Below are 11280 nucleotides of genomic sequence, written 5' to 3' on the forward strand. Positions count from 1 at the left end.
TTTTTCAAAAGATACAAAAAATGTTTCCATGTCTCTCTTACTGAATTTTGGGATTAGTTGGGAAAATTTAAACAATTCAGTACCCAGCCTTGAATTGCTATTCTCCATATTGGCCATGCTTTCAGTGGGGTTACTCTGTCACCCCTTAGTTAACTTGAGCCGCCTCAACTCTCTTTCCTCATGGTCCTTCTGGAAGGTTCTTTCTTTTTCTCTCTCCACTCTCTTTCTCCTCTCTCCTCTCTCTCGTTCTCTTTCTGTCTTGTAATTCAAGTTTCCTCTGTTCCAATTGTATCTTTGCTAGCTATATCCTGTTGGAGTCCATTTCTAACCCTGTTTCTGCTTCTTCAGATTCAAGGAATAAATGGTTGGCCACTAGGCTTAGGAGTTTCAATTTCCTAGCTTTGGCCTGGAAATTGTTCCCACACTGCTCAGCCATATTCCTCAATTCCTCCATAGACAGTGCTTTTAACTTATCCCAAGTTACTTCACCCTGGCTTGCGGAGTTACTGGCTTCAGTCGCAGACATGTTAGTATTATAGCGCACACAACCGCAAGAAAACCTCGATTGAAATCTTTTCTCTTTTTGATTGGGATCAATTTTATTTCCCACTTCCAATTTCTTGTTTGTCTGTGGGTCCAATCGTGGACGCTAGCCCTCAAATTTCTGTTACGAGCAGGTGAGAATGGGGTCTAAGGATCCCTTCTCAGCCTATTCCTGGTTTGGCTGTAACAGGGTTTAATTTTTAAAATATCGTGTTTCTAGCTTCCCTTCAGTGAATCCTTGCTCACTGCTCACTAATTGTAATGATAAAGAAATCAAACATGCAGGTTTTCTTAGATTTAAACAAGAAAGCTGTAAGTTTATTAACCTTAAAGCTCTAATTCAGTTAAAACTACTAAAAATATGTGACGTGACCATGCTAGCATGCATACACAGTAAACACACACACAAATAGAGACAGAGGAGGAGAAAGAATTAAAGAGGAGAGGTTTGGAGTAATATGGAGTTCAGTTACTCGTTTTGGGATTTGATGTAAAGCCTTTGATTGCAGTTAAGTCTTGCAGTTCTTATTGGGGCCCAGTGCACACTTTCACATTTAGCTGGTACCAGAAGGCTGCAGGAATCTTCTCTCAAGGCTGGATTTACTTCCGTGGGTCCCTGGAACTTTGGGAGTGGGGAGGAGAGAGGGAGAGGGGGGAGGAGAGAGGGGGAGGGAGAGAGAAGTGCTCTCCAAGTTCAGTTGCACTCTGTTCTCCAACTGTGTGGCACAATTCAAAAAACTCCACGTTGGCCAGCAGGTTAGTCATGTGACCAGCTCCTTATTTGGAACAACTTGCCTGGTGAGGTTTGTGGATTTTCCCCCAAGCTTGAAAGACACTCAGTTGGGCGGGGTGGGGTGCAGGGGAATGCTGGCCTTTTACACATTCCCTGTCTCTTGATCAAAATCCATCTGGTTAAATGAATTAGGGAACAGTTCCATTGTCTCACTTATTCAACTGTCTTTTAGAATGCAAATGTGCAGCCATGTTTTCTGCCACTGCTGTGGTCTCTTTAAACAAGTTATTTCAAATCCAGTAACAGTTCAAAATGTTCCATATGACAATATTAATATGTCCCATTTTTGGTAGGTGCAGTTTTCGTCACACAGATATAATCAGGTGCTTTTCATTGTAATGCCATTTGTAGCAAAGGTACTTTAACACCATGGAAATCTTTGGTTTGGAAATTAGCAAAATTCGTACAGCAAAATTGTCTTTACCTGTTGTAACTTTGCATTTGCATTTAAAACATAGCACTAAAAAGCTCCGTTAAAACATATCCATAGCTATATTCTTAATTGTCAGTTTTATAAATGAACAACAGATCTTTCAACTTGATATTAATCTTTCAACAGAGGCTATCAAGGGAATACCTGGATTTATGCTGCTTAACATAATTAATGTTATTGCATGTAACTAGCATCGTTTTGCTGAAATACTAACATTGAAAAAGGAGAGAGCTCCTATTTCCAGCAATTTTCAATAGCAGGCATGTGTAGGAAGCTGCAACATGGATTTGGGTGATGACAGTAAGAAAGGCTGAATTGGAATATGTAACATTCTGATGAGAGATGGTTTCTGAAACTGCCATCAACAAATCAAAATGAAAGGCTGGTGGGAGGGTGGAATAAAGGTAAAATAATTAAGAGAGGCACATGAAGAGTGTCAAATGTATAGACCCTTTACGGTCAAATGTATAGACTCTTTACGGTCAAATGTATAGACTCTTTACGGCACAGGAGGCCACCATTCGGCCCATTAAGTCCATGCCATCTCTCTGTAGAACAATCCAGTCTGTCCCATTCCCCTGCTCTATCCCTGTGGCTGTGCAAGTTTATTTCCCTCAAGTACCCATCCAATTTCCTATTGAAGCCTCTGCTTCTAGCACTCTCACAGGCAACAAGTTCCAGGTCATTCCCACTCGCTGCATAAAATAGTTCTTCCTCACATCCCCCCTACATCTCTTGCCCAAAACCTTTAATCTGTGTCCTCTAGTCTCTGCACCATCAGCTAATGGGAACAGCTTTTCTTCGTCTACATAATCTAAACCTGTCATCATCTTGTATTCCTCTATCAAATTTTACCTCAATCTCTGAATGCCTATTAAATGTATAATACCAACATCACTGTGTGATAATGCAGTTTAAAGGTGCAGCTTTTGGAATAGGTACTAAATCGACTCTCCCTTTCGATGACCATAGAAGAGATCTCATGGTGGAGAAAAGATTTGTAGTGTTTTATCCAATAGTGATTCATGATTCCTTTTTACCCTGTTCTTCAGGGCCAAAGTAACAATCATAAATACTGGCCGAGAGTTTCCGCTCGCAATTGGCCTGATATTGACCAAACCAGCTTAAAAGATTGCGGAATTTTAAACACAAATTACATTGAGTTTAACTCGTGTTTCCATGATCTATAACACTGATTTATAAAACTTTGCACAGGGAGCCAGCCCCGCCCACACAGCTGATCATGCCTCAACTGCAATACTGAACATGGCAAACTTCTGTCAATTGCAGCCCTTGAGGAATCTCTTCAAATTAAGTTTTTTTTTAAAGGGACAATGGAACTAGTCAGCACCTTTTAAAAGTTTTAAACATTAAAAAAAATTAATTTGCTACGAAACTAACTCCTGTACACCAATGTAACTAGTAAATGGTTCTGTACAGTTTTTTTTGGCATTTTCAGTGCTTTGAAATTAAGTTATTGACAGATGCTGGACTAGACTCATTAAAAATGTTTATATTTTGTGATTAGCCCATTTTCAGCAGTGTTAATAAACCTGCACCAAGTTACCACTCTTTAATACATTAAGGAATATTTTATAATGCAAGGAAAAATAAACAATTATGTTACTCTGTTCTATTCTAGTGTATTCTATGGATGTGTTCTATTACACTGCCCAATTGTACTGGTTCATGGAACATTTTACCTTTGAGATTACACAAATGTGTTTGAACGGGAGCTTGACGCATAATCTCACTTTGGAAAATCAGTGCAATTTCAAGCAAAATTTGAGCCCAGATTGCCAATTGCACCCAAAGCAGAAACTCTAGGTGTACATTTTTATTGTGTTAACCCACTTAAAACAGGTAAATAAAACAACAAACTGGACTAGCTGGCAGACCATTGTGAACCCTCTCCCTATAGAGCCAGTTCACAGTCACTGCCTGCTATAATTTCAGGCAGCAGAATTGCCAGGCCTTTGTTTAGTTGTGCCTCTGCCTTGAATCAGATCTATCTTGTTCTGTGGGACAAACACAGCATTTAACTTGTACAGAAACAGATCATGAACAGAGATATCTGTACATTTTCTCAACCACTACCACTATTTCAACATTACATCAACAGATGTTGCTGTGACCACTACTATTATTAATTAGTCTTTAATTTAATTACAGTCCATCCTGTGGACGTGTCCGATCCACCAAAGCTGCCTGTTTGATTAGTGCCAACACACTTGGGAGCTCTGCCTTTGAGAGGACTGCCACATTTGTGATTTTGTCCTTCCAGGATATATACCTAATGCACCACAGACAGTGAAGATGGAAATTATTGAGCTTCATTTCCTGGTAGCTGTAAGTCACTCATGTCTCACAGCCATACAGCAAGGTGCTGAGAAGACAGACCTTATAAACCATCAGCTTGGTGCTAAGGGTCAGCTTGGTGCTAAGGGTCAGCTTGGTGTTATCTCATGTGCATTTTGCAAGGCAGCCAAAAGTGGTAACTGCTTTCTCTACGGATATATCGAGCTCTGCATCAAGGGACAGATTGTCTGTCACCGTGGACCCAAGGTAGCAGAATTTTCTAACCACTTCCAGTGGGGTGTTATGTAGTGTGATCAGGGACAGAGATGTAACACCTTGTCTCAGAATCCAGTTCTGTATGGCGAGATAGCCAGGGCAAGATTACCAGTGGGGCACTCAAAGCTCTGCTTCAAGGATGCTTGCAAGCCTGACAAGAAGGCCCCAAATGTCGACTATCGCACCTGGGAGCCACTAATTAGTGAAAGAGGGAATTGGCAACACATCCAGTGGACTGGTGTGCACTACCACGAGGACCAGTTGCTACAGCAGCTTGGCAACAGGCACCAACGTCAAAACCAACAACTCAGGGAGTCACCTGGCAGCTTCACATTATTCACTTATGGCAGAACCTGCCTCTCAAGAATTGGCCTTCACAGCCATCAACAAAGATGCATCAAGAGAAGCCACCTCACCTAAATGGATTGTTTGCTGTTGTCCATCATCTTTCATAGATGGAAGGACACCAACCAACCAATTACAATCAAATAATTGAGAACCATCAAGGTAAACTTTTTTTTAATTCTGCACTGTTCAGTACTATTGCAAATGTGTTACTATATAAACAGATGGATAAAGTTAACTTAGTAATGATTGGTTTGGGTCATAGTTTGAACAGATCTCGAACATTGTAAAGAAATGTAAGTTGTTAATGCAGCATAAGACCTTTCTGTTGCCAGACATTTTGGAAACTGTAAACATAAATCCAAGATGAAATTGTGCTTTGCAATTTGAGCAAAGAAAGACCTTAACATATACAAATTTTTTCTGGCCACTATCTTTATGTAGAATTAATCCTTTTAAAAGCAGTTGTATGCTAATATTGCCAAGCATGGTTGAAACCCAACACAGCAGTATGACGTTCTCTTTGGAAATCATATATATCAGCACAGTGACACTTGCTACCTTATCCTCATTATGTGGCAGCTTTGTATTTCACAGTCACAGGAGTACAATTTAAACTAGATCATTTTGTATTAACATATATTCTATTGCTTTCCTGTTTTGGTTACCATGGTACCTTGTTTCGTAATATATTTCGTAACTTGAATCTGCATAGCAATGAATTATACAAGCAGCTTACTGCAAAGTTAGCTTCGATTATGTCTACCCTCAGGCTGGTCTTGCTGCTTTTAATAGGGAAATTTGGACTCTGGATTCTGATTATTACCTGCTTTTATAATGTAACATCGATAAACCCAGCATTCGAAGACACTGGAGAGTTTCCTTGAGAAGGCAGTCAGATTGATTCACCAGACCACCAGCTCCTGATAGCATCCCTTAGAAACTTTCTAATCAAAAATATATGGTGGCATAAGCCTGTATCTATCTGACTGCTGCTTTCATGAATAAGGCTGTTCATAACTAGATGCATTCTTAGCTTTTAGTGCTCTGTTATTCCAGATTGGCACAGGATGATCTAGTTATTGCTGGATGGGTCATGGTATTTCATATACATCCCCTAAATAAAAATTGTACAATGTAAAAAATGATTGCTAGTGGTCCTTCTTTCTTGAGACCATTTCCAAACAGGTACCCAAAAATAATTTCAATTTTATGGACAGAATGCTCACCACTGCATGAAATAATTAATTGTTCTGAAGAAAGGTCATAGACCTGAAATGTTAACTCTGCTTCTCTCTCCACAGATGCTGCCTGACCTGAGTATTTCCAGCACTTAATGTTTTTATTTAAGTAATTAATTGTGATGCTTTACTACTATAAAGGCAATACAAATTATTGTTGTTGCTAATGACTTCTACTAGGTTGCAGTCTCTGCTACAGAATTCCAGTATAATATTTTTGCTGTTTTGGGACTATTTATAATATTTCAGCAACATAACAAAAATACTTCCCTTGGCTGCTGTTTGGATAGAAAATAACTCAGCTTGGAGCAGAGGAATGGGTGGATTATCCAGGTACTAGATGATTCATGTGTATATAATTTCCAGTTACTGGCTACTTTGCCTGGGGGTTGAATGTAATATATATTTCTTTTTAGTTGCCCAAAATTAATAATGATGACCAACCTGCTCACTGACGCACAGTTTGGGTTCCGCCAGGGCTGCACACTTCTGACCTCATTACAGCCTTGGTCCAAACATAGACAAAAGAGGTGAACTCCAGAGGTGAGGTGAGAGTAACTGCCCTGGACATCAAAGCAACATTTGACAGAGTATGGCATCAAGGAGCCCTACAGAAACTGTAGTCAATGGGAGTCAGGGGGAAAACTCTCTGCTGGTTGGAATCATACCTAGCACAAAGGAAGATGGTTGTGGTTGTTGGAGGTCAATCCTCTCAGTCCCAGGACATCACTGCAGGAGTTCCTCAGGGTAGTGTCCTAGGCCCAACCGTCTTCAACTGCTTCATCAATGATTTTCCCTCCATCATAAGGTCAGAAGTGGGGATGTTTGCTGATGATTGCACAATGTTCAGCACCATTCGTGACTCCTCAGATACTAAAGCAGCTCATGCCCGGATGCAGCAAGACCTGGACAACATCCAGGCTTTGTCTGATAAGTGGCAAATAACATTTGCGCTACACAAGTGCCAGGCAATGACCATCTCAAACAAGATGAGAATCTAACCATCTCCCCTTAATGTTCAATGGCATTACCATCGCTGAATCCCCCACTATCAACATCCTTGAGGTTACCATTCACCAGAAACTGAACTGAACCAGCCACATAAATGCTGCGGCTACAAGAGCAGGTCAGAGGCTGGGAATTCTGTGGCAAGTAACTCACCTCCTGACTCCCCAATGCCCGTCCACCATCTACAAGGCACAACTCAGGAGTGTGATGGAATACTCTCCACTTGCTTGGATGGGTGCAGCTCCAACAACATTTAAGAAACTCAACACCATCCCAGGACAAAGCAAGCTGCTTGATTGGCACCCCATCCACCACCTTCAGCATTCACGCCCTTCACCACCAATGCACAGTGGCAGCAGTGTGTACCATCTACAAGATGCACTGCAGCAACGCACCAAGGCTCCTTAGACAGCAACTTCCAAACTCCACGACCTCTACCACCTAGAAGCACAAGGGCAGCAGATGCAAGGGAACACCACCTGCAAGTTCCCCTTCAAGCCACACACCATCCTGACTTGGAACTATATCGCCATTCCTTCACTATCATTGGCCAAAATCCTGGAACTCCCTTCCTGACAGCACTGTGGGTGTACCTAAATCCCAAGGACTGCAGTGGTTCAAGAAGGCAGCTCACCACCACCTTCTCAAGGGCAATTAGTGATGGGCAATAAATGCTGGCCTAGCCAACGATGCCCACATCCCATGAACGAATAAAAAGAAACAAATGCATGAGTAACAATGCTTATTGCAAGAAGGGCTCCAATGGCCTGTGCCTGTTCCTGTAGCTGCATTTTCATTCTATCTACTTGCGATCACATTCATGTTCTTATTGGTCTTGACATTGGGAATGGCGGCTATACTTTGGCAGCTTGGATGATCTGCTACTCCTCCACTGGGTGTTGGTATTTTATAAAACTTCAACCTTGCCTGCAGAACAGTTTTGTTGCATTTCTATTGATTACCATGGTTGTGCACAGCATAACCTAGCTCACAATAAAAACATATCTTGGGAACTTGATGTGATCCACTTGGATAACGTGTTCTAGTTAATGGAGTTGAACCATTATCGCCTTTGCCCGTACACTGGTCATGTTGTATTGTCTGAGCACTTTCAGCTTATTTTATATGACCTTATTGTCAACATCATAGCAATAATCCAAGATAGCAGATGTGAAAGTTTTCAAGTTCTTTCAGGTGACATGATTGGAAATCCAGCCTGGATTTCCATCACATTACTATTTCATTTTGGGTTTGTGTGGTGCTACTGTAAGTAAAATGGCAGATGTTTTACCACCTCAAATTTATTCCAAAACACTGCACCTGAATTATTCTCTCAAAAAATGCTTTTCTACTTTAACACCTAGTAGGAGTCTGTCCCACCACAGAATAACAGGTTCACGGGCTCTTCACTAACTCTCCTGTGAAATTTCCTCAACCTCTGCCCCAAAATAAACCCTAAATATTTTTGCCATTAGATAAGTGATGGTGTGAATCACTGAGTGGTATCCATGAGGTCAATACTGCAGTGAAGATATCATTTTGTTATCTGGAGTTGAAGGTTTGCCTTACTTTGCCTGCAAATTGATTTTGAGTTATTTGATGTTCTATAGGTGCTGCTCTTGCTGCAAACACTGCAGTTGTGATCTGGGGACATGTATTTCCCAATGAGAATTACTTTATTTCTATAATTTGAGGAGGAGGAGGAAGGAGAAGAGATGGAAGAGGCAAGCCTGGAGGCACATAGAGTGAGGCATCACTGAAGGTTCCATATACATAGATACCCACTCACTATGGTTTACAGGCCAAGAACGTCTTGCTGACCTTTCTCTGCATGCTACAGTCTTAGAAGGCTGCACTGCCCCCAGATGCTACAGGAGGATATGTCAGCTGCTGCCTGAAGACCTGTGGCCCACTTCCATCATGGGAAGAGCACAGTCTGTACCAATCAAAGCCACCACTACCATAAATTGATTCTTTCAGGCAGCATTTGGTCACCTTTGCCGCACTAGGTCAGACAGCAGTGCATCATTGCATACAGATGTTGACTGAGTCTCGTTCACTTCCTTGCCTTCCGAGAGAGATTGAGCGAGGACGAGAGTGAGAGAGCAAGAGTGAGCGAGAGTGAGCGAGAGCGAGAGAGAGCGAGAGAGAGCGAGAGAGAGCGAGAGTGAGCGAGAGTGAGCGAGAGCGAGAATGAGCGAGAGAGTGCGAGAGAGAGCAAGTGAGAGCGAGAGTGAGCGAGAGTGAGCGAGAGCGAGAGAGAGCGAGAGCGAGAGAGAGCGAGAGAGAGCGAGAGCGAGAATGAGTGAGAGAGTGCGAGAGAGAGCGAGTGAGAGCGAGAGTGAGCGAGCGAGAGTGAGAGTGAGCGAGAGCGAGAGTGAGCGAGAGAGTGCGAGAGAGAGCGAGTGAGAGCGAGAGCGAGAGTGAGCGAGAGTGAGCGAGAGCGAGCGAGAGCGAGAGAGAGCGAGAGCGAGAGAGAGCGAGAGCGAGAGCGAGAGCGAGAGAGAGCGAGAGAGAGCGAGAGCGAGAGAGAGCGAGAGCGAGAGAGAGCGAGAGAGAGCGAGAGCAAGCGAGAGCGAGAGTGAGCGAGAGTGAGAATGAGCGAGAGAGTGCGAGAGAGAGCGAGTGAGAGCGAGAGTGAGCGAGCGAGAGTGAGAGTGAGCGAGAGTGAGCGAGAGAGAGAGTGAGTGAGAGAGTGCGAGAGAGAGCGAGAGAGTGCGAGAGAGAGCGAGTGAGAGCGAGAGTGAGCGAGAGCGAGAGTGAGCGAGAGCGAGAGTGAGTGAGAGAGTGCAAGAGAGAGCGAGAGAGAGCGAGAGTGAGCGAGAGCGAGAGTGAGCGAGAGCGAGAGTGAGTGAGAGAGTGCGAGAGAGAGCGAGAGAGATAGCGAGAGAGAGCGCGAGTGAGCAAGAGAGAGCGAGAGCGAGCGAGAGCGAGAGTGAGCGAGAACGAGGGAGTGCGAGAGAGATAGCGAGAGAGAAAGAGAGCGAGAGAGTGCGAGAGAGAGCGAGAGAGTGCGAGAGCGAGTGAGAGCGAGAGTGAGCGACAGCGAGGGAGTGCGAGAGAGATAGCGAGAGAGAAAGAGAGTGAGAGCGAGCGAGAGCGAGAGTGAGCGAAGGCGAGAGCGAGCGAGAGAGTGCGAGAGAGAGTGAGAGAGATAGCGAGCGAGAAAGCGAGTGAGAGCGAGAGTGAGCGAGAGCGAGCAAGAGAGAGCGAGAGAGAGTGAGAGAGAGCGAGAGCGAGAGAGAGCGAGAGAGAGAGAGAGAGAGAGAGAGAGAGCGAGAGAGAGAGCGAGAGAAAGTGCGAGAGGGAGAGAGAGCGAGTGCGAGAGCGAGAGTGAGAGAAGGGGAGTGAGTGCGAGCGAGAGAGCGAGAGAGAGAGAACGAGAGTGAGAGAGAGAGCGAGAGAGAGAGCGAGAGAGAGAGCGAGAGAGAGAGCGAGAGCAAGTGCGAGAGAGAGAGCGAGAGAGAGAGCGAGAGAGAGAGCGAGAGCAAGTGCGAGAGGGAGAGAGAGCGAGTGCGAGAGCGAGAGTGAGAAGGGGAGTGAGTGCGAGCGAGAGAGCGAGAGAGAGAGAACGAGAGTGAGAGAGAGAGCGAGAGAGAGAGCGAGAGAGAGAGCGAGAGAGAGAGCGAGAGCAAGTGCGAGAGAGAGAGCGAGAGAGAGAGCGAGAGAGAGAGCGAGAGCAAGTGCGAGAGGGAGAGAGAGTGCGAGCGAGCAAGAGAGAGATCGAGAGAACGAAAGCGAGAGCGAGCCGGACAGTGAGTGAGAGAGAGAGAGCGAGAGAGTGAGAGCGAGCGAGAGAGAGCGAGAGAGAGAGCAAGAGAGAGCATGAGAGAGAGCGCGAGAGAGAGCGTGCACGAGCGAGAGAGCGAGAGAACGAGAGTGAGAGCGAGTGAGCGAGAGTCAGCGAGCGAGAGAGAGAGCGCGAGAGAGCAAGAGAGCGAGAGCGAGAGCGACAGCAAGGGAGCGAGAGAGAGAGCGAGAGCAACAGCGAGAGAGCGAGAGAGAGAGCGAGAGAGAGTGCGAGAGAGCGGGAGCGAGAGAGCGAGACAGCGAGAGAGCGAGAGCGAAAGCGAGAGAGCGAGACAGCGAGAGAGCGAGACAGCGAGAGAGCGAGAGCGAAAGCGAGAGAGCGAGAGAGAGTAATTGAGAGAGAGCGAGAGAAAGCGAGCGAGCGAGAGTGCGAGAGAGAGCGAGACAGCGAGAGAGTGAGAGCGAAAGCGAGAGAGCGAGAGAGAGCAATTGAGAGAGAGCGAGAGAGCGAGAGAGAGTGCGAGAGAGAGCGGGAGCGAGAGAGCGAGAGCGAGACAGCGAGAGCGAAGGCGAGAGAGCGAGAGAGAGCAATT

This window comes from Heterodontus francisci, chromosome 27 (genome assembly GCF_036365525.1).
Source record: "Heterodontus francisci isolate sHetFra1 chromosome 27, sHetFra1.hap1, whole genome shotgun sequence".
NCBI lineage: Eukaryota > Metazoa > Chordata > Chondrichthyes > Heterodontiformes > Heterodontidae > Heterodontus > Heterodontus francisci.